The following is a 27,779-nucleotide window of genomic DNA, read 5'->3' as shown; positions in this document are numbered from 1 at the left end:
TCCCTTCCCTTCCCTTCCCTTCCCTTCCCTTCCCTTCCCTTCCCTTCCCTTCCCTTCCCTTCCCTTCCCTTCCCTTCCCTTCCCTTCCCTTCCCTTCCCTTCCCTTCCCTTCCCTTCCCTTCCCTTCCCTTCCCTTCCCTTCCCTTCCCTTCCCTTCCCTTCCCTTCCCTTCCCTTCCCTTCCCTTCCGTCTGACTGTAAATTTGCAGAGAAAGGGGTTATATATGGTTAAGTCGTCCAGGTAAGTAGAAAGAAGCTGATGTGCCCATACCAATGAGACACACAAACTCTAGTTTCATATTTATGTGTTTAAACTATACCTGTGTTTTCTACCTACATTTTATAGAAAATACTCAGTCTTAAATATTATTAGTCTCTTACATACAAGTACTGTAGATAAAATAAAACAACTTCATAGTAAATTTGAATCAACTAGACATAATCACAGATACATGGAGGATAGTATAGAGCTAAAGCAAAAGAAGACTGAGAAAATCCTCAGATTTAAATACAATTATATCAGAATTCCACACAGATTCTGAATATCCAAGCTGCTATTATTGGTCAAGGTCATTGTTCTCACAGATTAGATAGATATTATTAGGACAGATATTTTAAAATTGGTCTGCCTTATTTAAATATTAAAAGCTGAAGATAAAATTCCAGCAACTGGAAGTCAAAAGTTAATAGCTCTAGAGAACTGTAAGTAATACATATTCTAAGCACATATAACAAAAATAGCGGAGTAAGAATGTAATGCAGAAAACAAAACACACAATAGATTAGTCATCTGACTTCTATTTAGATCTTATATAATTTAACCATTTTGTTATGAAGCCAGGAATTTAAGTATGACAAAAAAATTGCTATATTTCCTCTGTTGCCATTATCTGCAAATCAGTATCTTGGCACTGCAAAATAATGAAAACCTCAAATTCCCTTGGTTTCACCATGACTAGGAAGTAGTCCCGACTTATATCAGTGGTTGCCAGTCCATTAAATATTTTCATGCAGTGCTCCTGAACCTAGCCAAACATGAGGCTGAACTCAGCACCAAGGTGAAATTTCCTCCATCAGATTGTCTAAATAGGTGGCTGTAAAATCTACCCCTTGTGAGATTTGCAATCTTTAAAAAAAAAAACACACCTGCATGTCCAAGACAGATTTGTATGTTTTCAAATATTGTTTTATCCAAAAACACAGCTTTCAAGAGCTACCATATCAAAGAATGGATGACTGTTTTGAAATCTCATAATTGCTTCTGTCGCATTTATGAGCTTGTATGTAACTGCATCTGAAGACGGGATAGTGGACTGGAAACAATATTTATCTGATCTCTGATTTTGCTTTTTTATAGGGCCTGAAGAGATGGAAAGCGGTTAGTTTCAGGACTGAAACTAGGAATGATAATGTTTTCTTGTAAGTGTCTTTACCAAACTTGAAGGATAAATGCAGCCAGTCAAATGATCTTTTGAGCATCACATAAGCTTTGCATGCTATTCTAGATGGGGAGAAAGACACTCATGGGTGGTAGAACAGGCTCCATCTGTTTTAGCTCAAAGTGCAGATTCTCAGTCAAATAGTGAATTTTATTTTAATGGTAGAAAGCTGAGTCCCCCAAGCAAATTAAGGAGAGTACATGACATAATGGTTATGAAAAGCAACTCTTCTGGAAAGTGTAGTATGTCGTACAAGTAATGAAAAATCCCAATCTGATCTGCTGCAGCATTAGGCATATTATTAACATTAGGCACATTATTATCAGAGTTGTTAGTGTAGTGGAAACAACGGGAAAGCTTAATCTCTTTAAGCTTATGGGACTTCAACAAATTTGTGTAATGCATAATTTTGTGGAGGAGAAAAACTAAAGATGTAATTGTTTTTCTAAATCCTTTTCCAATAGCCCACTTCAGTTTTGGCATTTCTGATTTTCTGTTCAATAACAAGATACCATTTAATAATTGCAGAAGAAATATAAAGCATTTTTTAGGCAAACACAAAGAAAACTGTTTTCCTTTTCTAAAATTTACTTGAACTAGCTATCTTTGATCAATACCTTCTTTTTTTAGTAACTGCAAGAAGTCAAAATCAAATATTCACTTGCCACTACCCACCTCAAGTCAAATATTTCTTCCATGACTTGTGGGATATTGGCACATTGGCAGTTGCAATGCTATTTCATATTGATCACGTTTGAGTGAATAATTTACAAAGAATATAGTATTCATCTGAGTTAGCTTCTTGCCCTTCTGCAACATGTCCATATCCTTGTAGTTCAGATGTATTTTTCATCTGAATACATTTTAATATATCCATATGCAATTGAGCACCTTCACTTTGAATTAGTCATTGAAAGCTGACCTGCAGATACTATTGAAGACTTTAAGAGACCAGTGTTAAAGTTTTGATGTGTTCATTACATGGCCATGGGAGCACTTACCTGCTGGCTGATCAATAACTTTGTCTCCTATTTTTCCATTAATCCAACTTCAGAAAACTCAGGTTTCTAATTAAATGTAGAATAACCCTTTGTCGATTAAGATTGCCCTGTTTGTTTTTTATGAGCTCAATGGGCCAAGAGTTTGTGAAGCCCTTGAAGGACCAAATTGAAGGATTTTGATTCATAAACTTAACCTTCCTTTCCATGAGACAGTCCAACCTCATTAGGTGTTTAAAATATATCCATAGATTTAAAATATACAAATTGAGCCATTGATTTAAAGGAAGAACATCTTTTTTTTCCTGTTTCTCATGATGGAGCTAAAGCTATTTTCTCTCAAAAGTACCTGTTTTTTCCATCAAATTTAATACAACTCTAGACTTTTATTCTATGCACTAAACAAGCTAACATGTTGGGGTAAACCAGGATAACTGGACGTTGCTCAATAGCTGGAAACTTGGAAGTATCAGAAAAAGAATATGATAGAAAAAAATCAGTGTTCAAAGCAATACTTTTTCTGTATTCTCAACACCAATCTTCTTGTTTTCCTAGTTTGAATCATCTTGGTAAAAGATGGGGGCATTTTATAAAAAACATTCCTTACTTGAATAATATTTTTTAGCCTGAAAAAAATTCCTGGGACAATGTCAAGCCAGCATTCACTGTGAGTGTAAAATTGTCCTAACAGAAAGATTTCTTGATTTAGTGTTTTATTACATCTGTCAGTCCTTCCTTTGAGTAATAAGACACTACAACCATATAATTTACAGGTATAAAAAATATTTACACTGCTAGAATCTTAAAAAGAAAAATCAGTTCTAAACATCTGTTTTGATAATGCTAGCCTTTGACTCCACTAACCTTCAATATGCATTTACTTCCTAAGTTTCACTTGATATTTTACAAGCTGCATTCATATTCATAACTTTTGACTGATAGTGTGTGATTTAGACACCATAAATCCTTTCTGCACTTCCCTGGTGAGTCAGTAGGCTTATTTTCTGCCAAGTGACAATTTTCTTTAAGCACAAACTAAATGGAAATGTTATTTAATTAAATAAATATTTATGACAAAACAAAAAAACAAAAAAACACAACCCTAAGCTAAACAAACATAAACCCAAAACAAACAAATAAATGAAAATATAAATTAATAATTTAATAATTTTCTTACTAGATGAAGACAGACACTTTTTCAAGGTTTATTTAAAGGATAAATTAATCTCCATTGCTGCAAAAAGGACAAACCCCAGATATACTGGTTTCTAAGAAATTTCCCATCTCAAAGTGGACCCAGAGATAGATAATGGCCTTTCCATTCAGAGAAAATTGTATCAAAGGTCTCAGCACTCGATGTTATCCCTCCCAATTTTGACTATTCAAACCTGTCGCATCTTTTACGATCGAGTCAGTGTCTTTTACTGGAGTCAAATCTCCAAAAGGGAATGTCAATATCTCCAAATGATCAGAACTGCACATTGCAAGGCAGACTTTGGGTCCCTTCTCAGTACATCACCTGGACGTCTGTTTGCTTGAGTTTGGTGGTAAATATTTGGAAGCGTGGAGGAAGACAGATCTTCCAATCAAAGTTCAGTGTAAAATTTATTCTTATTGGTTATTTAGTCATGAAATAGCTATTGATGTCCACAGCCTCCTATATCCATTTATAAAAGGTTAGGAAAGGCCTTCAAGCCGTATATTACATTTTTCATGGTAAACCTATTATACTAATGAAAAAGATGTAATAAACAGCGTACAGAAATGGCAAAATTCTACCCTGCATCATATGTTAAACTATGTTTTATTTCCCACAATTTTAGGATTCTCTTTTATTTAATTAACTCTAACATTAAATAACACATACATTTTCTTATATTTACTCAGAAATATCAACAGTATTTCTGTTTTGAGCCAGACTTGCATGTTTTACTTCCACTGAAATAGTGACTATCTTATGCTTTTATATGAAGATTTGTTTCAGTTAAATCTGAGATGTGAAAAGAATTGTGAAATTTAGTGCATACAATTTCACTAAAGGCGTTTTTTTTTGTTATGTCCTATCTCAAATATATGAGGAAAAGATTGAGGTGTCTATCTGAAGAAGCAAAGGGTGCAGGTTAGTCCATTAAACTCCTTCATTATAAATAAATGGTAGGCTTTTAGTATTTTTTCAAATCTAATATATGTTTGCAGCTTTTCTATTTATTTATAATGACAAAGATTAGTAAGCAAAAGATAAGTGGATATAATTGTGGAATTTATAGCTATTGAAAACTAACATACACTGCATATGGTTTAGGAAATTATTTGATATTTATGAAGTCCCAGTTTTCTATGAATATAGAAATTCAATAATTATTGCTTGTCACTATTTGCTATTCCTATGCAATTTGCTTTAATATAAAGGAATTTGAGGGTTTTGGTTGCATTTAAAAAGTGATAGATGTTTACTAGCTATTCCTCTGGGTTTATGCTATTGGATATTTTATGAAAAATCATCATGAATCTATAATTTTATATATTTTAAATCTTTTAAAAAGTGCCTGATTAAATTGATAGTCTCTTCTTCTCAATTTTCTCATCCCACCTATATTTATACTAGATTACATTGCATTATATTAGACTATATTTTTAACTATTAGTTATTTCTTAAGAAAGAGCATAATGGGCAATCACTACTGAGACAACTTGCTCTTTGATTTTCTAGCTATAGTGGTCTTTCAAATACTTAGTGATGTGGATTCTTCATTCACAGAATTATTCTACTCCTGCTGTCTTTCCAGCCTTCACAGTGGGACCTAACAGGGCTTCTCAGTTTTGGGATCTACAGCCATGTTGTCTTATCCCCACAGGAGGATGAGTTTTGGGCTGACATTCCAAAGTTAGTACTGCACTCTGGGATGCACTTCAGCTTTTCTTTTTCAACAGATGAATGATGGGCAATATTTTTCATAATTTTTCTTCTTAACTGCATGAGTCAACTGCATTTTTTAAAATGATGTGTAAGTAACTTCTCAGAAAGCTGTGGAAAAGCTATGAATCATTTTCTTTTGGAGAAACACTTGTTAGAAAGACAAGTACCTCCTTCATGTCACTGCAGGAAAGAAAAACCTCAATTCTAACTTTGAAATGTATACATGAAGGGCAATAGATGTTCACACAATTAATGAGGCATGCTTCACTGATGGCTTTGATATAAGAAGGCTTATAAAACTGTCAAAAATGATTCAAAGAGTATTTTTTACAAGACCATGACCTAAACCACACATCATGTGTTACGTTTAGTAGGCATTCTACACCTCAGCAATCAAAGGAACTATATATAAACTTAATAAAAGAGTTCTTGATGTATAGGAAACTGACTTGACTCCAAAATAAACTCATGAAAGGGAAGATATCAAGTACTTTGGAATATAACTTTATAATGGAGAAATGAAATATTGAGTTGATTCACTGACAAGACACCTGTATGTTCATTAAGGTGTTTACTGCCATTTTATACTTAGGTATGTAAAAAATTTGTGGCAATAAACTAATAATTAAATAACACTAAAATTCTAGCTAACCAGCTAGGAAGCTAACTGAAATAATGCAAAACTAACTTGCAAAAATTTCTTAATATTTTTCTTAATCTATTTGAAAATTTCAGTAGGTAAATGAGGGCAGGAGATAGATCATTTTGTAGCTCTAGTTTCTATCCTGGCAATCTGAGATCTGATGTCATTTTGAGCAGTTCTTTGAGGCTGAAATGCCAAAAAAAAGATTAACAAATCCACCTCTCCAAACAGCCAGGGATCATTTCAGACAAATATTTAGGCAAGTCTTCCAGTAATTCTATTTCATTTGTTTATGAACGTGAATAAAAAATAGGATGTATATCAGCATGCTGCTGTAATACAGAGATCAGTTATATTTCCTGAAACACAGATCCTGATTTGATTTAATCTTCAGGGACATCTTAGAAAATATATTTACTTTGCTACAGGTATATTTATATATCTATAAAAATATGAAGTAGCAATTGTCATTTTAAAAAGTAATATATTCCCTTTCTATGCCTAAAATTGAGTAATTTACTAATATTTTTGTCTTAAAGAATAGCCTGTAAAGACTATTTTAAAAATTGACTCATCATTAATTTTTTTATATCAAAAATAGTGTCACCTCTCCTTTTTTCAATGCTGTGAGTATTTTTAAATTGGAATAAATATATATTCACATTACTTTTCCACAAAACTTAAGTGAGTAACAAACAGTATGTTTAAAAATAACTAATAACTTTTTATGTATTAATGTATGAACATCTCAAATATATGTGGACTTTGAAAAAGGAAAAACAAGTTTCTGATCTCTGTTACTAATATCCCTGCTTATATGTACATATATGCTTTCATGCAGGGGGCAAAGGAAGATGTGGAAAATATATATGTAGCTATTATTTCCATAATGCTAGACAGAGAAACTATCAAAATTATATTTTCTCTTCCAAATTCACCATATAAATTTGTATTTGTATTTGTGCTCTTGTGTCTACCTACAGAGGACAGATAGAAAAATTCAGATATTCAATGATTTTGTGATGAGTTCCTATTTAAAAAAAATTATAACAAAAATCTAAATTTTAAGGATATATCTATAAAACTTGACAAAATTAAAATGAAAATTTACAGGGAGGCACTTGAAATGGTCCTGTTTTTACATATTTCCACAGCTCACTAATATAGGGAATTGAATCTGTTATATTTCTCAGACAATTTATTTCTTCTCTGTGAGGCTCATCTCTTTCCCAAAAAATGTATGATACAAACAAGAAACATATTTAATTTTCTATTCTGAGACAGTTTTGGCCTTGTTTTTGCATTGCAACATGTGTTTGATTTTAAAAAGAATTTCTAAACTGGGGAAAAAGCTTAGAAAGGGATTTGATCAAAACCTCTTTAACACTTATTGTCCTCACACTCAGACTTCAAGGAAGATTTTCTGAGTGGTGTGAAGAACTTAATGGTATGAAGAACATATTGAAATCAATGAAAATTTTTCCATAAAGTTCCTTGAGGACTGTTGACTTCATTCACTAAATCAGGATTAGTAATCCTGGAAAGAACAAGGCCATCTTCAGAGGTAATCCAGGTGTGGGGAGGGGAGGGGAGGGGAGGGGAGGGGAGGGGAGGGGAGGGGAGGGGAGGGGAGGGGAGGGGAGGGAAGGGAAGGGAAGGGAAGGGAAGGGAAGGGAAGGGAAGGGAAGGGAAGGGAAGGGAAGGGAAGGGAAGGGAAGGGAAGGGAAGGGAAGGGAAGGGAAGGGAAGGGAAGGGAAGGGAAGGGAAGGGAAGGGAAGGGAAGGGAAGGGAAGGGGTGGCAGGTGTCCTAACCCTGGAAATATTCAAGGGCAAGTTGAATGAGACTGTGGGCAACCTAATCTATTTGATGATGTCCCAGTTCATTGCAAGTGGGTTGTAACCTTCACAAGGTCCCTTCCAAATCAAGCTATTTTATGATTCCATCATTCTATAAAAGATGGGTATGCTCTGAATGAAAAGAAAAATATTTCCAGTGGTATAATTTTTATCTACTTATTATTTACTTAAATGCTTACTATTTCTGCTGAGCGTCATTTGCTTCTCTCTTTACCTTTAAAAGCATGAAAACATTAGAAAATAAAATTAATATATTTCTCAGGTTTATGTCCCTAGTTTATGGATGTGTAATAGAGCAGGGGAGAATTCTGAAAAGCTTATACTGGCAGAATTTGATATTGATTTTTGTAATGGAGGAAACTCAAGTTGAAACACTGGGATTCAGTTGTGATTATTAACAGTTTGAGTTTTAATTTTAGTATAGAAAAAAATTCTAAATCTGTTGGAGATTATATGAAAATTTCCAGGTTTGGAAAATCGACCACTTATTATAAAAAACCCTCAGATATGTTGAATTTCTTTCTTTTCCTTTGGATTCTTGGCAATCTAATAATTTACAATTTTGTTGGATCAAGAATATATCAAAACCAGAATTTCAAAAACTGCTTTGATATTTCAATCTATTTGGGAACAGCAAACATTGAAAAGGTTCACGTAATGTTTTTACAATTTTCTAGAGATTATTTAGTCAGGTCTTATATTTTCTCCCATCTATTTTGGACATGTAGAGAGAATTGATAATATTATAAGGTCCTGATCTGGCAAAACACCTAAACTTATGCTTAAATGTAAATAGTTTCATTGAAAATATTGTTACTTTCTAGAGGAATAAGTTGAAAAGAAAGACACATTGTAAACTAGCTAGGGAGCCATCTCAGCAGAGATTTTTACTTCAGAAAGACATTAGTGCTTTTCATAAAATCATGTAAATTTGTCCAGAAAATGCTGTTTGTTTCTATTTCTACAACTATTTTTGTGTATCTCTGCACACAACCAGACATAGAATTATTTAATGTATATTTAGTCTCAACAGAGGAAAACAGAGTCCATCAGAGGACAATGTTGTTCATTATTTACCTGTTTTGGACAAACTCACAAAACACTGCTAAACTCAAGTTAAGGGAAAATGGTTCATATTTATTTTTAATGCCCTACTTTCCCAGGAAATTCCAGAGTAAAAAAAAATGTCTCATCTAGACAGAGAGAGGGGAGGAAATGGAAATGGAGGAAGCAAAAGAAAAAGAATGTTTCTATCTGTCACTTACAGTTGTATTCTACCACCTCCTGATTTGACTAATGGCAGTTGCATAATTATCATTTCTCATGTGTTCGGTATTTTTCTTCATTTGTACTGCCAGTTGTCCTGATGGAGTACCCTCAATGGTGTTATTCAAAACCATGAGCTCCCTATGTGGAACATTCATGCTTTCACAGGAAACATATTTTGTAGGTTTTTAATTTTCCCTCTAAAGTTTCCACTGCTGGAAACCCTAAATACACCAATAGTATTGAGCTTTTCTTGAGAGTGGAAACACCTTTTTGCACATATCAATTCAAATGTTAAAGAAAGCATAATTGTTAGACTGATATCCAAATTATTTTACCCATGCTTTTTTAAAAAAGAGACAATAAGAAAAAACATACTTCACCATGGCTGTAATCCAAAGCTCATTGAATAGAAGCAATTATGCCTTGATCTATCAACAACGATACTATCTGTACTGATAAGGCACTCTCCATCCAATTAAGATTTATTTCTAAGCACAACATTTTAATCTTAAAGCATAAATGCACTCTTAGTGATAAATAAATCATTCTTTTGTGCAATTTTATAATGGTTCCACTCTCCAATGAGGGAAAGTATTCCATATTTCTAATGTATGAGGAAATTAACCTGAAGTCACATTTAAATTCTTCATTCACTATCGTGTCAATATTCTTACCAGACTATCTTAAAAATACAGTGTTAACATTGAGCTATTTAATTAGAGCGCCTCAGGAAGCATTTTGACTATGTAACACAAAAGGTCTAGCATGCTTTCACCTTTCTGTGTTCCAACATACATTAGCTGATTAGAAAAAAAAATAGCTAAAAGGTTTCAAGAAAATAGAACAGCATATTTGTCATGCACATATTATTCAAAATTAATTCTGGTGTTTAGAACAACAAAACAATTTGTTGGGTTTTTGGACTAACAAAGCATTAACAAATTAGAATCAAATCAAGAAAACAATAATTAAGTAAAAGGTTAATTAAAAGCCATTTTCTTCAGTATCCAAAAAGTAATATAAGATAATAATAGGGTAGCAGTATTATTCAGAACTTATGAAATACAGATGAGTTTATTAAAGATGCATATTTTTAAGTGTCTAACAATTGAGCATTTTTATATAAGCTCAGGTACTGAGCAAATCTAATCAGATTGGTTCTGAACACTTTGTCTAAAGTAACATTAAAAATTATTTAAAAACTACTAGGTTTAAATTTTGCAAAATGTTTGTCTGTTACATATTGAAAACATTCTCATCAATATTAAAATTTTTGCAGAAGGGATATGTAGATGCATTCAGAAGTTAGTTTTTGCTCATAATTTTCTCCTTCCTGTAGATTCTCAAGTCACCCTCATCACTATAATGCAATCTCTTTTCTGTAGAGTTTTAAGCACTCTGATAACATCTGTCACATATAGTTCATGATCCCTCTCATCCTCTCCCTAGGGAGTGGGTATAGAGCACTGAGTCATTTTGTTAGAGTTTGATTTGGAGGAATCTATTTTTCATACATTGCTATATAATTATTTAATTGTGTAGACAATCTGACAGATATTCTTTATCTCATGAAATTATGTGTATTTAGTAGTTTACTAGATGAATATGAAACATGCTTTATTAAGTATTTTTTATCTATTTTAGGGTAGTTGAACTGTAGCTGTTACAAAAGTCAATTGCTCTGCTAATGTGATCAACAATATAAGAACATGGCTGGAAACCTATAAGAAGGCTGTATGTCTCTTAGTACCTTTGGCATTTTTACAATGCAGAAGAGTGATTATAAAATAATTCCAGTCCTTTGACACTTCATTCACTATAGTTCAAGTTGATTAGCTTTTCTGGATGGGTTACTGGTTTCCCTCCAACTTTAATGATATTACTAGTGATGCCATCTGTTCCAGGTATTTTTCTTCTTAAAGGTTTCACAACTTTCTCTATCTTCCTTTTGAGGGTATAAGATTTTTTCTTCATGTCCCTTTATGTCATAGGAGGTGGTGAAACTTGTCATGTTTGTCTCTATGCATTCTTGTAGAGCTGCTGGTAAAGCTCATCTGCTCTCTGCAGGATGCTATCTTTCCCTCTGTAATTACTCTTTCATCACCGTCTGAGAGGGACATCTGGTGTCAATTATCTGTTTTCTTCTCATCTTGCTACAGCTGTTTCTTTTAAGAGTATTTTAAATCTTTTCTATATTGCATCATATATTTGAATTCTTTGTGATCTTCCACTTTCAAGGTCATGTAGAACTTGTAGTTGCAAGCAATCATTTTTTCTTTCAATTCCATTCCTTTTATCATGAGTGTCCTATATGCATTTGCACTAAAGTGATCTTGATAGATCACTGTCCTGATAGCCAAAGGTACAGTTTTAATGAAATTTCTTTTTCAAATAAATTCCTTGACAACACTTTTCTCCCAGTACAGTTTGATACTTAATTTTGTTATTTTCTTGATGCTTTTTTGTAGTTTCATTGGCTTGAGTAGCAATACTTTTATAACGTAGAAGGTAACGAGGTTGAAGGCTTGAATCTGAAAACTTCAGGTAAAATACACTGAGAGTGTACATGGAATCTGTTTCTAGCAGATTGTCCCTCAGACATCCATTAGCAGAGCTGGTACCAGTAGACCAGATGCCTGTCCTCTATAGCTGGTCTCAATGTCTTATGTTAAGGGTGGGGTGCTGACCCTCTGCCAAATAATACTGATGTATCTTATCCAAGTCGAGAAACTCTCTTATACAAAGTTGCCAAGAAATTCAGACAAAGATGGTGAGAGAAAACCCCAAAGTGAAAGCATTTTAAGATCTCATCAAAACAGAAGTTTGGATCTTGAATAAAGACTGCTTATTTCAGTGGATCAGAAATTCGCAAAGAAGAGATACTAAGCATTCAACTCTTCCAAGCTATATATATGGTTGTAGGACAATTATTACTTCAAAGTAAAAAGCAATCCAAGCCTCTCCCTTAGGCAGATTATTATCTCCCTTTTGTCTTTTCTATCCAAATGAGGAAGGTTAATATTATTGCTTTGGTTTGGCCTTTTTTTTTTTTCCTGACTTACGTAATGCCAAGACTGCTTACATTTCCTATATTTGGTTGAAGTGCTATATAATTGCACTGCAGAATATGCCAGGGCAAAGAAGAAAGATTTATTTATTTCAGGTAAGGACCATTTGCAGTCTTTTGTGTATCTAGAGGAGAATGATAAGTAGCTGAGGATATACACAATCTCTGGTCATGAGAAGCAATGCTATGGTGACCAGTGACAAGCTTGAATAGACATATTTTCCCAAATCAGCCTTCTGCTGAAAGAAGTAAAGATGCTTAGATGTCTCAAAGCTATTAGTTTTTGTTTTGTAGTTTAGAGAGTGTTATTTTAAATGAAGTTTCTTTACTTGCAGGATCCTATTTGCATTTTAAATCCAGCAAACACAGATTTTCAAGATGTCCTGGTTTTGGTCGGGGTAGACATAATTTTTCCTCATAGTAGCTGATATGGGATCATGCTTTGGTCACATTCTGGAAACAGCTGGTAACACAGAAATTTTCTTGTTACAGCTGAACAGTTCTTACAGAGACTTGAGGCCTTTTCTGCCTCTGACACCACCCTAGCAGACACTAAGCTGTGTTCACAAGCAGTTGGGAGTGAACACAGCACACTCCAACTGACTTAAGGAATGTTTGATATCATATGGGGCTGTCTCCAGCAAATAAAAGATAGGGAAAGAGTGAGGAAGATGTTTAGAGTGATGGCATGTGACTTTGTTATGCATAATGGACCCCTGAGTTCCTAGGGATGGCAGAAAACTTTCCTGTCTGTGGGAAGTGGTGAATTAATTCCTTGTTTTACTTTGCTTGCATGTGCATATTTTGCTTTCCCCATTAAAAGGGATCTTTATCTCAACCCCCAAGTTTTCTCACTTTTACTCTTCTGATTCTCTCTCCCATTTCACTGGTGAGGGAGTAAGTGAGGAGCTGCGCACTTGGGGCTTGGTTGTCACCTGGAGTTAAACTAGCACACAGGAGAAATCAATTAATTCTCAGAAAGCTGAGCATCTTAATGTGAAAACCCAGATCTCTGACCACAGGATGGTTCCACCTTTACTATATAGAAACTGGAAAGAGTTGGATTTACCTGAGACTTTTACTAACATATTATAATCATAATTTTATTCTGCTAATGTTGAAATCAAGAGGATTATTTTTTTTAAATTATTTATTAATATTTAAAATTTAATTAAATTGACTTCTTATTCAAGGGATGAGAAAATTCTTTTTCTGTACTTCAGAAATATTATACCACTTGGCTCATGTATATTTTGAAATATAATTCTCAACAAACACTCTAGTTTTTTTTCTTTCATTATTGTTGTGTACTTCATGCACTAAGAAGTCAACTTGCTTCTAATTTCAGATTTCTACTGCTTTATGTGACACAGGATTCAGTGAAACCTGTTCTATCAGTTATACAGCAACATGAGTATTCGATTTTTTTTTGCCTCAGATGTTACTGGCAATCAGTCTTCCTATATCTCTAAATTTCTGGTAACAGAAGAACACTTTCAAGATAACCTGAGAAACCTGAACACACACAAGTCCATGGGACTTGACAAGATGAATTCCAGGGTCTCAGGAAAATTGACAGATGAAGTCATTAAGCTACTCTATCACATTTGAAAAGTCATAGAAGTCAGGTGAAGTCCTTGGTGACTGAGAGAAAAGAGAATATTACAACCACTATCAAGAAAGGTAATAAGAAAGACCCTGGGAAGTACGAGCTTCTCTCTGTGTCTGGCAAGACTGTGGAACAGATTATCCTGGAAATTATGATAAAGACCACAGAACACAGGGACAAGGGAGTAGAGAAAACCAACATGGTTTCACCAAGGTCAAATTCTACCTGATTTATCTAACAGTGGCCTTTCGGGGTGGAGTGACTGCATCAGTGAATAAGTGAAGAGGTTTGGTCATCATCTACCTTATCTTCTGTAAGATCTTTGATATGGATCCCCACATTTTTACCTCTAAGTAGGGAAGATATGGATTGGATAGATGGACTGTTAGATGGATAAGGAATTGGTTAGAATGGCCACATTTGAAGAATTTCAGTCAGTTTCTCAATGTTCAAATAGAAACCGGTAACAAGTTCCTTCAAGGGTCCATATTAGAATGAATATTATATAATTTCTTCATCAATGGCATTTTTAGTAAAATTCAAAGCATCTTTAGGAAGTTTGCAATTGACGCTATGAAAGATGCTGGGCCATGCCCAATCTAATCTCAGACCAGGGGATTAAATGATTAAGAACACGCTGGCAGAGAAGGATAACTAGGTTATGGTCACAAATTCACACTAACTTCACACCAAAACCTGTTTTTAGACAAAAGCTTTGATGATTCTTTAATCAGTGGAAAACACTCATTTGTGACAGAGGCTTCATGGGTTTTGGTTTTGTTTTTATTGATTCACAGTGCACACCCAACCATTCTTTGTGCCCACTGGGGTCTTTGAACACAGACAAAACACAGCAAAAGCTGATGCCCACCCTCTTATGAAGGGATACATCTTAAGCTTGAAGTAGCTTATCTAGGCCAAATCTATATCTAATCGAATATTAAGATATGTTAATCTTAATAAACATATGTATCTTCTACTTTTAAACCATAGGTATGAAATTAAAGCTAGAAAGGGAGTTCAGTTCATCTAAGAAACACAGGAGAAATGAAATTTCCCTACCACATAATGTGGATGTCAGGATGTATTTCTTGTGAGTGTTATGGAAATGAGCAGGGAAATACATAGAAGAGATACAAAAAATAAGCTCTTTCCATCATTTCTAAACATTTTATACTGCAATAGACAGGGACTTTTTAAAGAAAAATCATCCAAAGCCCAATATCCTTCTTAGCTGTTGTGCACAGTAACCTCAGGCAACTAGGGTGTTATAAAATTTAATTTCTATTTAAAGAGATAAATTGGAGCCTCTTGTATCACCTTCCAGTTCAGCTGTTTTAAAAATGAGGGTATAATGATGGTATAAAGTTGGGAGAGGTCTGCAGAAACACTTAAGTTCTGCAAAGGGATACATAAATTTCCCATAACAGAATGAACTCTGGAAGTAGATGGGAAAAACCTACAAAGACTTAATATTTTTTACCCTTTTGGAAGAAGATGTTATCATTAGTAGTAGTGGGTGGGTCACAGCCAGCAAATCAGGCAGCTAACTGGGATTAGCAATACTTCTATTCAAACCTTAACTGATTTCTCATATAAATGTTTTAGAAATATTTTTTCATACCATTTGCTGTACAGACATGAGGTTGGTGAAGGAAAAGCCTCTGAAGTAATTTTACAGCATTTCAAAAATCTGAAAAATACATAATTGGGCTAGTGTTCACTGGATGAAAGAGTTCTTTTTTTGAACCATTATTTGCTTTGTGACTTTCCCTCTCATTCAGGAACCTTGGTCCCAGGCTGCTCCTTTTCCCTGAAAGCCCACAATTCCCAGCCTGGTCTGACTGCTGGAGAATGACACATGTGCAATTGAGATGTGGGAAGAAAATAAAAAAGGGCTGGGAGCAAGATGGCTGACAAAATGGGTTATGTACAGAAAGTGCAAAAGCGTGGAATTTCTGGATGGCTCTTTCTTGAGATATAATTGAGGTGCTAACTGAAACCATGCAGAGCAACCATTTGATGTGTAGGCCAGTTGTTCTTTTTAAAGCTAAATCATTTTAGAGAATGAAGTGAAAACAGTAGGCAAGGTCAGAACAAAATGTTATGTCTTTGTAACCCATTTGGACAGAGTACATTTGCCTTGGAAAAGATGGGGCTGATTCTGCTGTACTAGAAGTGAAGACACGAGAAGAGAATGGGGCATAACGGAAAAACACAATGGAAAAGTGAGTTAGGATACCCCAACCAATATTTGACTTGTCTAAAACAGATAAATAAAGCATCCTAGAACAAGGAAATAAACTGGGTTGTATTATCTATTGTATATTGTGCATTGTGTATTGTTTTCCAGTGTATCAAAGAGGTGTTGGGACATTGACATTCATACCTGCCCTTGCTACACTCATTGTCTATTCAGGGATGGTAGGAGCATCTTTATGCTTAAGGAGAGGGAAACTGCTAGACAGGAAAATGGGAAGTCCCTTATCAATACAGCTTTCTTCTGTTACAAGGCCTGTATAATTTATAATTCCCATAAAACCTTCACAAAGGCTATTAGCATGTTTTGGCCAGGAATATAACTTTAGTGATGTAAGTTACTAAAAATCTCTTAATCTGTCTCCTTTTGACTGACTACAGTGAATAGGATTTCACAGTAACAAATTTCACCAGGCTCAAAGGCATTGAAAAGTATGTTAGACCAGCTCTTTAATGGTATTTTAGTCTTCTGTTAATCCTACCTATAGCACAAATCCTCATAATACATATGTAGCTCACACTACCAGCATTTTTGGGATGTGATGCAGTTAGGCAATTTGATTGGATGAAAATTTAATTGCTCCAACCTAGTTACCATCCTTAAGGAGTAATATTGAATAGATACTCAGAATAGCTTGCTATACCACACTACAAGACTTGCAGCTTCTTCTTTCCTTTGAGTAAAATTTCAGTATTTTTTCTATGGAAACATTATTTACAGATTGCCTTGTTGCAAAATATAAGTGATTTACTCATATTGTAAGTATGAGAAATGTGTATGAGAGTACCTACTAAATGGGAATTTCTTTTTCCATGTCTAGTTGCTTATTATTTTTTCTTTAGATTACAGTTATATGCAATTATGCTCCTTATTAAGAGAAACCTTTTTTGCATCCCACTACATAGTGAAGTGATACCACTTTTACAATGTTCCTCCACCAGTGCTCACCAAGTAGCAGAAAGTCTCTATGATGTGAAGTTACTGCTTCATGTCAGTGTGAATTATCTCACAGAGGGTGATGGACATCTGCACACGAACAGAAGCCTCCCATAGGCAAATCTTTTCATTACATCTCAACAGTCTCCCTGCCTCCATCAGTCTACAAAGCAAAATTCCCATTTGATCATGAACTCAGCTCTCTACAGGACAGGGCATATTGCAGCACTATCACACAGTGGTTTAACTCTGTGTTGTTGTCAGGAGTACTTTGGCTTTCAATATGTGTTAGAGAAGTGGGTTTTTTTTTGGCCTGCAGTGTAAAGAGATATTATTTACTTTTAATTAGTCATCACCTACAAATAAATCCTATTTTGAGAGGTGAATGCTATCTACTTTCAAAGGAGCCTTTCTAATCCAGTTCAAATAATTAATCTGTGATTTTAAATAAACTCTATTGATCACTTCATGTTCTTTTTTAGAAGATTTTTTTATTCAATTAAATCTTTGGAGTAAATGAGATGGCATCCAAATACTTTTCAATCTCTTAATATAATTCTTCACTTACCATCCTCTCTTTGTCGTCCACTTTTGCATTAAGATAAATTATTGGCCTGTGCTTTCCTAAACATCATATAAGTGAGCATAGATTAAGTAAGATATTTGATTTTGTTTTTTTGAAAAGCCTTTTTATAAAGTAAACCTGGAGACATGAGAAAAAGAAGGGGAAAATGTATTCAGAATAAATTGAAAGTTGGTTTCTTGGTCTATTTCATTAAAGATGTGTTATAAATTGTTCCTTTTCAAATTATCAGAGGTAGTAATGCAGCTGTTTTCAGTTTGCTGAATTTCCATTTCTTCATAACAACAAAATCTTTTTGATCACATAGTGATAGTCACCCCTAACACCTTTCCCCCAACTCCAAAGCAGGTAAATTTTTGTCCAAAACTAGTAACTTAAACTCCTTTCGAAATCAAAGAAGTGATAACAGAACCTCTGGGTGTGATTCATCCCACTTTCCTTGGAAAACCATTTTTTGTCAGGATGAATTACTTTCAGGATGATGCCCATCTCACTCCATGCTGAATCCCAGAAGATGAGAGGCTAATTTGTATGTCCAAACACCCATAGCCAGAAGATGGTGGAGTCAACCGGACACTATTAATAACAGACAAGAATTGTTAGCAATAAGAAAAGACTGTTAATATTAACATGATGTGAGAAAGAACAAGGTATGGCTGGAGAAGATGGGTCATGCAGAGACAGGGCAGCGCTATTCTGGGATAAACATCCTTGTTCTAGTCCATAGAGAGACAACAAAAAATGGCAGTAGAAGTGTAGGAATAAGGCCAAGAAGGTAGAACAGACTGTAGGGAGACATCAAGACCATCCAAGAATCCCAAAGCTTTCTTACTCATTTCCTAGAACAGTCTAAAAGAATGAACTTCACATGATAAATAGTTTGCATAGAAAGCAAGAAAACCTATCTTCAAGGCAGACAAACCTACTCATGAAAATGTACCCCACCAAACCTGGGTTGTGGCCCCAGGACCCTGCACATCCCGTCAGAGGGACTGATGCAGCTGGATCCACGCTGAAGTCAGGATTGACATCCAATCATCTGGACTGACACTTAAGCCAGGACTGACATTCCCTCAGCTGAATCAACACTGGAACCAAGACTTGTGATCTCTTTTTCTCTCTCTGTTTCTCACTTTCTTTCTCTTTTTCTCTCTCCCTCTTTAGTTTATCTTTTACTTTCTGTCTTCCCTTTCACCCTACTCTTTTATTCAAAACCCACTGCTGTGTGTTTATATATGTGGCAGGGACAAACAGCAATTTCCATGCCAAGTGTCCAATTTATTAAAAAAAATTTCTCATTGTTTTTGGACCCTCTGACTTCTGTCCTTCCTTTCAGCCACAAGCATTTATGAATCCTTAGGTGCTTCCTTCTCCTTAAGGATGGAACATCACACTCCATGTAATTGATCTTTGAATTTATTTGGCTAAAGGTAGATGGAATGAATCGTGCCTACAATCACTGAAAAGAAAGGTTATGGTATCCTTAGATTTGCTAGGCAAACCTGGGTGTAACATACAGCCCAGTTTCAAGTGACACAGGTATATGACCTTCATTTAATCTTTCTGAAGAGTAGTATTGACATGCAAGAGTTTCACAGAGTTACAGAATAGGTCAGGTTGGAAGGGACCAGTGGGTTATCTGGTCCAACCTCCCTGCCTAATGATTCTGGTCATCCCAGAACATAGCATTGTGTCTAGACAGTTCTTGAATATCTCCAGGGAGGGAGACTCCACAGCCTCTCAACCTGTTCCAGTGCTCAGTCACCTGCACAGTAAAGTTCTTCCTCATGTTCAGTGCATCAGTTTCTGCTCTTTGCCTCTTGTCCTATCGCCAGGCACCACTGAGAAGAACCTGAAGACCTGATGCCTCAGATTTTAGCTTTTATATTTTTCAGATTCTGCTCTGCTTTAGTGTGTAAGTCTAGGCTTCATATTAGGGGATAGTAAGTTTTCTTTACAGAGCAGGTAGACAAAACAATTCCTTCTCTAGCTAGAGACCCAAGGACAGCCGATCCAGATCTCAGGCCCAAGAACATAAACAACGGTGAACCGAAGACAGAAAACAAGAAAGAAGGGACTTCGTGGCTAAAGCTGTAATTGAAAAATTAGCTCCAATATGCTAATGGACCAAAATGTATAAGTGTGAGACCCTGTGACCTATCATCCATTTTGGGTTGTGCTGCCCAAGGTGGATCTGTTAATAAATACCTACCTTTTTCTTTCCTTATTCTTTACCATATTCTTTATCTAGTCTCTGTTCTAGGTCAGCCTTCACAAGATATCAATCCTCTTTATACCCATGCTTCAGATATTAGAGGGATGTTTATAGATTAAAGCCATGTAAGATGAAAAATGTAAAAGCAAAGATAGTGGTAGTTGTGCTCTAAAAGAATTGTGATATGGAGAAAAAAACTTTGGCATGGAAATTCATTTTAAAATGATAAACAAAACAGAATTGAAAGACTCAATTAAACAAGATTAGGTCCAGCTCCAAAAAAATCCCAAAGAGAGTCAGATGCCACCATCTTCCTGAGATTGCCAAGCACAAATGCAATTGCATACTGCAAGACATCCAACCTCTGTCTCAATGCACTTGAGCCAGCAAACACAGGAGGAGAGAGACTGGCTTCCTATGTGAATATGAGTTTACAGCATTGATTTACAAATATCTGTTTCCTATGAAAAAATTTGAAGTGTGGAGGTTACATTAAAGCACTGCCTTACCAAGCTGAACACTTAAGGATCAGTCAGGAGACCAGGTATCTTTTGTCCTTAATTTTGTTCTTAAAAGATTTACAAAGTTTATCCCAGCATGGAAATGACTGAACAAAAAAGAAACATGAGAAGAAACAATACATTCAGGGAAAAAAAGTTTGAAGAAGCATGGAAGAGCTGAGAACCACTGTCAGCAGCCATTGCTGCTGGAAGGTGCCCACAGATCTGTTAAAAATTGCACAGTTTATCTGCTAAGAAGAATGAGCAGAGTCTCAGGGATACTCAGGAATATTTGGATTTTTTCAAAGCCTCTGCCACAGTTCTGGCTGCACACAAATTCTTTACATTTTCAGTGCTGTTTATCTTCTCATACTTTGCCTTTTTCTTGCCTGCATAGCTCAAAAGGTATTCAGATGTAGAGGTTTGTACGCCACTGTGTTTTGGCAGTGCATAGCACAGTGCTACTTCAATACAATAAATGACTAACAAATTCATTTTTACATAGCATAAAATCCTACTGTAAACTTACATAAAGTTCTGGTTGCCTCTGGAAAGTTCTAAAACCAATAGAAATGAAAAATAAAATTATTGGCAGTTTCCTATAAAACATTTGTGGCTTGTAGACATACAACAGTGCCACACTTTTCTTTATTAAGTACATTTAAGACTGAACCTGATTATTTATTTCTACTTTTATCTTTGCAAGTTATTTTATATATTCTCTTTTATGTGTAAGCTACCTAAATCTTAAGTTTTTGAGTAGCTTGACTACAGGAGTATTAATTCAGGAATGCAAGAATACATTCAACTGGCTAAACAGAAATAAATTAATTTATTATTGAGTTTCTATATCTAAAACCAGACTGAATAGAGAAAGAATGATAAGATGCTACAGGGTTTTAATTAATCTACATAGTTCATTATGTATGGGGGTGGGTTTGGAGGGGTTTTTTGTGGGGGGGGTTGGTTCTGGGATTTTGTTTGTTTGTTTTTAATAATAGTCTTACTGGAATTCCCACAAGAAAATCCAAATGCATATTTGGTTTACAGCCAGAGGATGTAATAGTCTTGATTAAATTTTTACATCAGTTGTATGCTAGTAGAATCCCAAATTATTTAAACAGAGTTAGTTACTGTGGGCAGTGGCAAGCAGACTTGAGTTCAGGATACATTCTATTGCTTGAATAAAGAATATATTAGCAATGAAAATTATTAAAAAGAACTTCTGTGCAGTGCTGTTACCCATACTATTTGCAGTCCATCTCCATCTATGTATCTTAAGTGACCATTTTAAATCTTCTTCATGTCTTCCTGTAGCTATTTCCCACACGCACACTTTTAATAAAAATATTAAATGTTCTCTGAGCTGCAGCTTATTTTTGCTCCACTACTGTATTCAGCCCACAACATATTTTCCTTTGTCATTTTTTATTTCCTAATGTAGAATATCATCTTATACAAATACATGGCTTGATGCTGTTTCACACAAATGGATAAAAAGATAATAAGAATCTTAAGACATTAATGAGGAACTGCAACACATGACATCAAATCTTTGGAATTCTTAACTACTGGTTAGATTCCATGTGAAATACCCTAGTCATCACAAATAGTAATAAATAGTTAAATGAAGGTGACTGAAAACCCAAAGTCAACTCTATTCTTAATGAAAATTTGATAAACCTTGGGAGCCTCAGTATAATATTTTTTGCTGTGTTTAATCATTTTTGTCTGACTTAAAACAAAACTACAACAGACAGTCAAAACATAGACACTTCTCATTACTTTGAGCAAGGCAGCACAGAACTACATTCACTTAAGTGAAGTTTTACTCATTTTATGAGTGTAATTGTGAACTGAAGATGTTGACATTAGATGGAATTAATTGTAACTCAGAGCAAAACACCATCTCAATTTGATTCACACATAAGAAAAGAATTTTTGGCCAAGAGAATGCAGAGCTCATACTAGAATTGCAGATTGATCCTGGAGTCAGGAAAAAAATATACATAAATTCTATTTTTTATCTTCTTAAATGGCACTCTAATTATGAGCACAGAAAGCTAGTATGTTTCCTCCACTGAAATAAATCTATAGCAACTTGGGTTAAACAAAGAAGTAACTCACATGCATAAAACCATACAAACCAGAAAGGAGTTGGTCCCTTTCAAAGATGTAATTGGCATCAGGAAATTAATAAATTTTAAAATGTCACTTGTATATGAATTGTGATATCATAATGGTTCAGGAAAATCATCTGATCTTTTTAATGATATTTCTTTTAAGTTTCAAAGTTCTTCTAAAAATTTTCTATGCCTTCTGATGTTTACATATTTCTACTGGAGTTTTCTCACACTGTTCATGTAAATAATGATTGTTTTGCCTTCTTCTTTGTGGGAGGAGAGAATTGATGGACTGTTGGTTTGACCAGTGTGGTTGGAGAGATGGCAATTTCACCCTTCAAGCCACTGTCACTTTTTGAATTCTATATATTGTGGAATCATAAACTTCCTCTTATCGCTCTTTTTCCCTCTTCTGCATCCCACGTGCGTGTGTGAGTTATTTTGTGTCATAGTGTGACAGTAAAGGACTGGAAAGGCATAGCAAGGGGATTTGCTATATAAATATTTCATTTTCTTAGAAGTTTACACTGAAAGTCTTGGATAATGGAACCTTGGAAAGCCCATGGAACCAAAATATAATCCAAATTAAGTCCACTTGAGATTTCTGCCTTCCCCTCTTTTAGCTGGACACCAACACTTTACCTACCCAGAAATTGCAATCCAGGATGTGCATATAGGTCATACACTTTTGAATGTTAACTCTGTTTCACTTTAATTTGGCAAAGCACTTTTTATTTACCCTGATCTTGCCTTCCAAATAAGTATTTTATAGTGCCTGTGGAAATAAAACAAACTGTTTTTGAGAAGGTGACTTTTGAAAGTGTAACTTTTACCTCTTTAACAGCATAATTTTTTGTCAGTAGATTCCAGATTCCAAAAGATGGGATAAAAAGAATAGGTGAGAAGAATTTAATCACAGTCAATCAGTCATAAACCTTTTATCATAAACAGCATCAGGACCATCTAAATGTTAATAAACTCTTACTTGCACAAGCACTACTGGAAAGCTGTTCTAAACCCTCACTGTTGTGATGATTAGAAGCTTATTTGTGACTTGCTGTTTATAGCCTTTAGTACTTGTTTATAGCCTTTTTTTCTTCTTTGTGTCAGTCACCCTTTGTTTTTCTTCTCTCCCATTTTGGAATGCAGACCTGTCCACTTAATGTAGTATCAGCTGCTATACACAGATATAATTTAATATAAAAGTTTATATTTAATTTTATATATTATTATAATTAATATGTTTATTTATTTTAAAATTATTTATAATTCTTCTATAATTTTAACTTCTGATCTTAAAATTTGTAGCAAAATAATATTGCTGTTAGTCAGTAAATACATATCCTTCCACAAAAAAATCATTATATGAGACAACTTTATAGCTTTCAAAGCACCCTATTCCTACTGTATGCACCTCTTTTTCTCTATAATATTGATACCTTAAAACATCAGAGAAAGAAACAATCCTATTTTTGTACAAGACCATTAATGAAAACTTTAACTAAAACATACCGCATCATGAGTAATATCAGTACTGATCCCCTGCAACCAAATTTCAATTTTATAATTCTTGAAAAAATTGACATTTCTTCACTGATTTATATAATTTACTCCCTGTCCCAGCTCAGGTAGTGTGGGTGTGCCAGAGCAGTTTCTGGATGAGCAGACAGGGAAGTTTCTTTAACACTCTGTGGGGGACTGACATATTGATTGTAAATTACACAAAACAATTGGCCATTTACAGAAACAGCAGCAAGCTTGGCTGGGGGCAGGTTTAAACCTCCTGGACAAAGGGAAGGAGGAGAGGTTTTGGGTATGTGATGGCAAAATGTCTGATCTGCATAAGGCAGAGGGAGTGAATGTGCACCACCAGAGACTACAAGCTGGGTTTTGAACCAGATGTGTGTGTTGAAAGGACAGTGTTTTTTTATCATAACAGTACTCCCTTGCACAGTTGGCTCAGTTGTAAAAACTCCCCTCTGCACAGACATCCACACACAGGACTGAGGGTGTTATTCGTTTCTGAGGGGGCTTAAGTGGTTCAACTATGCTGATGTGAGAAGCGGCTGTCACGTCATTGAAACATGTCATAAAACACCAAAGACACCGGAACAGTTCCCACACTGATTTTTGGGGCCTTCCACAGGTGGACTGTGCATGATCCACAGTGCTGCAATAGACACTGTAAACCTTCACCTCAGGGAAGTTACCTGGGTGTTCCTATGTAAACTTAAGTGCGTATTAACCAATTGAACTTTGTGTTTTCCGAGATTTTGACCACTCCCAAGCGATCAAGACTATGACCATCACTTTGACCAATGGATATCTGAATTGTAACAAGTAAGTCTTGCCACGAGATTCACAGATGGTGATATCTTTCTACTCTTATCCTTTGCTGTTCTTTCTTCTTTATACATTTTCTTCAGGTTTATTCTTTATGCCTTTATATTGCTATATTACTATATATAATAATAACCAAAACAGCAATCATTCAAGTTCATTTCACTCTAACCTGTCCCAATGGATCTATTAACAAAAAGCTGAGTGACCCTCACCCTCAGGGGCAGGTTGTAACATACTCTTCACCCCTTTCTGGTTATTAAGTAGCTTTGATGTTAGATGTTTGATATTGTGCATCTGATATTATGCCATGATGTGTTTGAACACTTAAACATGAATCATTGAATGCTGAGGTACAATATTTCCTCCTAATGAAGAGGTGGTGGAATGCGGAATGACATCTAAACACTTATTATATTTAAGCCTTGAAACAAATGCATGTTGAATCAGTGATCTTATTTAATAACATTTGTATTCTTCTTGTTCCTGTTTAATGATGATATTTAACCTAGAATTTTGTAGATCAATGCCTCTTAACTTCAAACTTTACAATAATAAATAGCAAGATTACTGACCAAGGAAAATTAAATTTTAAAAAATTAGATGCATTGTAGTAAGTATTAATTGAAACTTAAACAGGCTTTTTCTACAGTACAAAGAATGATGTTTTTAATATATTCAGATAAAATTCTGAAATATTGAACTCTTATTTTCTCACTTACCCTTTGTGATATATGTCAGGAGGGTTAATGATGTACATAGGTGCAGTATATAAAACTAAAGAGGCTGGTAATCCAATGAGAGTGCAAAATCAGGGAATGTGCAAAATCAGCCCTAATCAATATTACAAATGAGGAAAATCTGCTACTGGATAGACAAAACTGTATTGGAGTCTATCTTACAGTTAATTTCATTTCTACCTGACCTTTCATAGGCAAAAAGAACTTGGAAAACTCCAACTGTGTTCAAAAATAGAAATTCTGTAGACATTAGAAAATGAAAAGAAGACATCAGTATTAGAAGTTACTCTTCGGTCCTCTCTTTAAAGTTCTTGGCTAATGAGCCTTTGGCATCACCTTGACAAGTACAAAGAGTCCCTTTAGTGTAATAAAAATATTTCTATGGATAAGCCCCAAGATGAAAGAGTACATTACGTAAATAAGTTTTAATTTTTGGCATATAGAAACAATGTAATGAGATGAAGAAGAAAGAGATTTCATCCAGAAAGCTGCTCCCACTTCAGAAATTGCGGTAAAAATAGAGTAATGCGCGGGTCAAACTGGAAACTAGACAGGTATTTTTCCTCAAGCAAGCCCTACAAGAGTACACACCAAAGCATTGCAAATAGAGGTGTTTACATGGTCAAGGAAATGGATATGCTGAAATATGAAAGATGCATCACCCTGGATATCTAAAAGTTATCAGACTGGATCATATCACATGGACAATAGTAGAAGAAATAAGATTTAATTGCTCAGTATTGGTTTGTAATGTAAAGAAGTTAAATGTGTATGAGCTCTGTCAAAATGCTTGAGTGGTTGAATCTCACTTATATGGCAGAACTTGAAAGTCCCAGAACATGAGAAGCTTTTATAACTAAGAAATGTAAGAGCCTTATTACTGACTTCTGAAGACAAAGCTTAAATACTTCTTGAACAATATATGGGACTTTCAGTAATATTTTTTACATACTCACACGTAGGCATATACACATAGATGATTTTTAAAGCTCTGTTAGCCATCAGTATTTGCATAAGATTCAGAACCAGTAAGGTTCCCCAAAAGTACTTTCTAAAAATATACAGTATATTTGGAACATAAATAACAGAGTTTGAGCTAATGGCTGTAGTCACATTAGTGCTGAATGAACATCAAGATGGCAAAGTGGGCTGATTTCATGAAACATTCCTGGCCTTGTTCTAGGCTAAGAAGGATACATTAAAGAGATTTTATGTTATTGCAGAAAATAAAATTAGATTACAGTTTTCCAGGGTGAAAAAAGGAGCTTTATTTCAGCACCACAACATGGGCACAGGGAGGTTTTTATATGAAAGTGCTCTCATTTTAATCCAAATTGAACTATTTTTAGAAAAAGTAGGCCTATAGAAGAAGTGCCTTTTGTTTGGTTTGGAAAGTGTATTACAAACAATAAATGCGAAAAGGCATTTGGCATATCAAAATTATCCTGTCAAAACTGTGTTCTTGTGAAAACAACACAATAGCTCATTAAATCTTCACTCTAGATTACTATCCCTCTAAGAGTTATTAGCTGAAGTATTTTTTAACTCACTTTCAAAATGTACCACATAGCGTAATAAGTCTAAGATTCTTACATGCCTACCCTGAAACTTTAGAAAAAAAAATCTTTTCCCCATTAATCCTTTGAAGAAACTGTGTTTAATATTACTTTTACTCATTCTTTTGGCATTTTGTTAGCATCCTGATCCTGTGACAGATATGGAATCAGTATATGGCTAACATTCATTCGTCCTTAATCAGCAATCTTCAGACTTTCATCAAAGTCCCTGTTAATATTTACTTTGTCCTGCAGATCATTATTTTCCCCAAACAAGTTTCTGGTTTCTTTGTTGTAAAAAAGAACAAGATTTTTATGTTAAAAAAACTCTCTTTGGTGTGGAGGCATCCTCCAATATATAAGAAAGATAAGAAGGCTTTATGGTTGATATGTAAAAACCAAAAAAATAAAAATATACTTTTTTTTTTTAATAACACCAAGTAAACTCTGTGAAAGATTATCCATTTGATTCAATATTAAAAATTTGGTTTCCACCTATACAGTAGCTTTCACTTAAATCTGTCATCACAACAGGGAACAAGAAAACCTTATTCAGATGATGGCCCAATAATTTTCTTTTAACTGTCAAGTTTTGACTTCTCCTTTTTTCATCATACTTATTGGTCAAAACAAACTATTTATAAAATTGGAATTTTAATATATCATTTCACTTCAGAATTTATTTATTTAGAGAAACAATTTTAGCAGATTTAACAATTCACACAAAG

General features: G+C 34.7%; 1 long non-coding RNA gene across 4 annotated transcripts; it reads left to right on the top strand.

The window, feature by feature from the left end:
• Positions 1 to 194: 194 nt before the first annotated feature.
• On the top strand, positions 195 to 27,551 carry LOC110479524 (uncharacterized). Of its 4 annotated transcripts, none has more exons than XR_014952795.1 (4): positions 195 to 1,418; positions 7,403 to 7,560; positions 24,686 to 24,755; positions 25,939 to 27,551. It is a non-coding gene; the product is annotated as an uncharacterized LOC110479524 (long non-coding RNA). The 4 variants fall into 4 exon arrangements; XR_014952794.1 differs by having other exon boundaries at positions 24,562 to 24,755; XR_014952796.1 differs by having other exon boundaries at positions 195 to 5,320; positions 24,562 to 24,755.
• Positions 27,552 to 27,779: the final 228 nt, after the last annotated feature.

This window comes from Lonchura striata, chromosome 2 (genome assembly GCF_050655825.1).
Source record: "Lonchura striata isolate lonStrDom1 chromosome 2, ASM5065582v1, whole genome shotgun sequence".
Lineage (NCBI taxonomy): Eukaryota > Metazoa > Chordata > Aves > Passeriformes > Estrildidae > Lonchura > Lonchura striata.
This window is presented reverse-complemented; position numbering and strand designations above follow the sequence as displayed.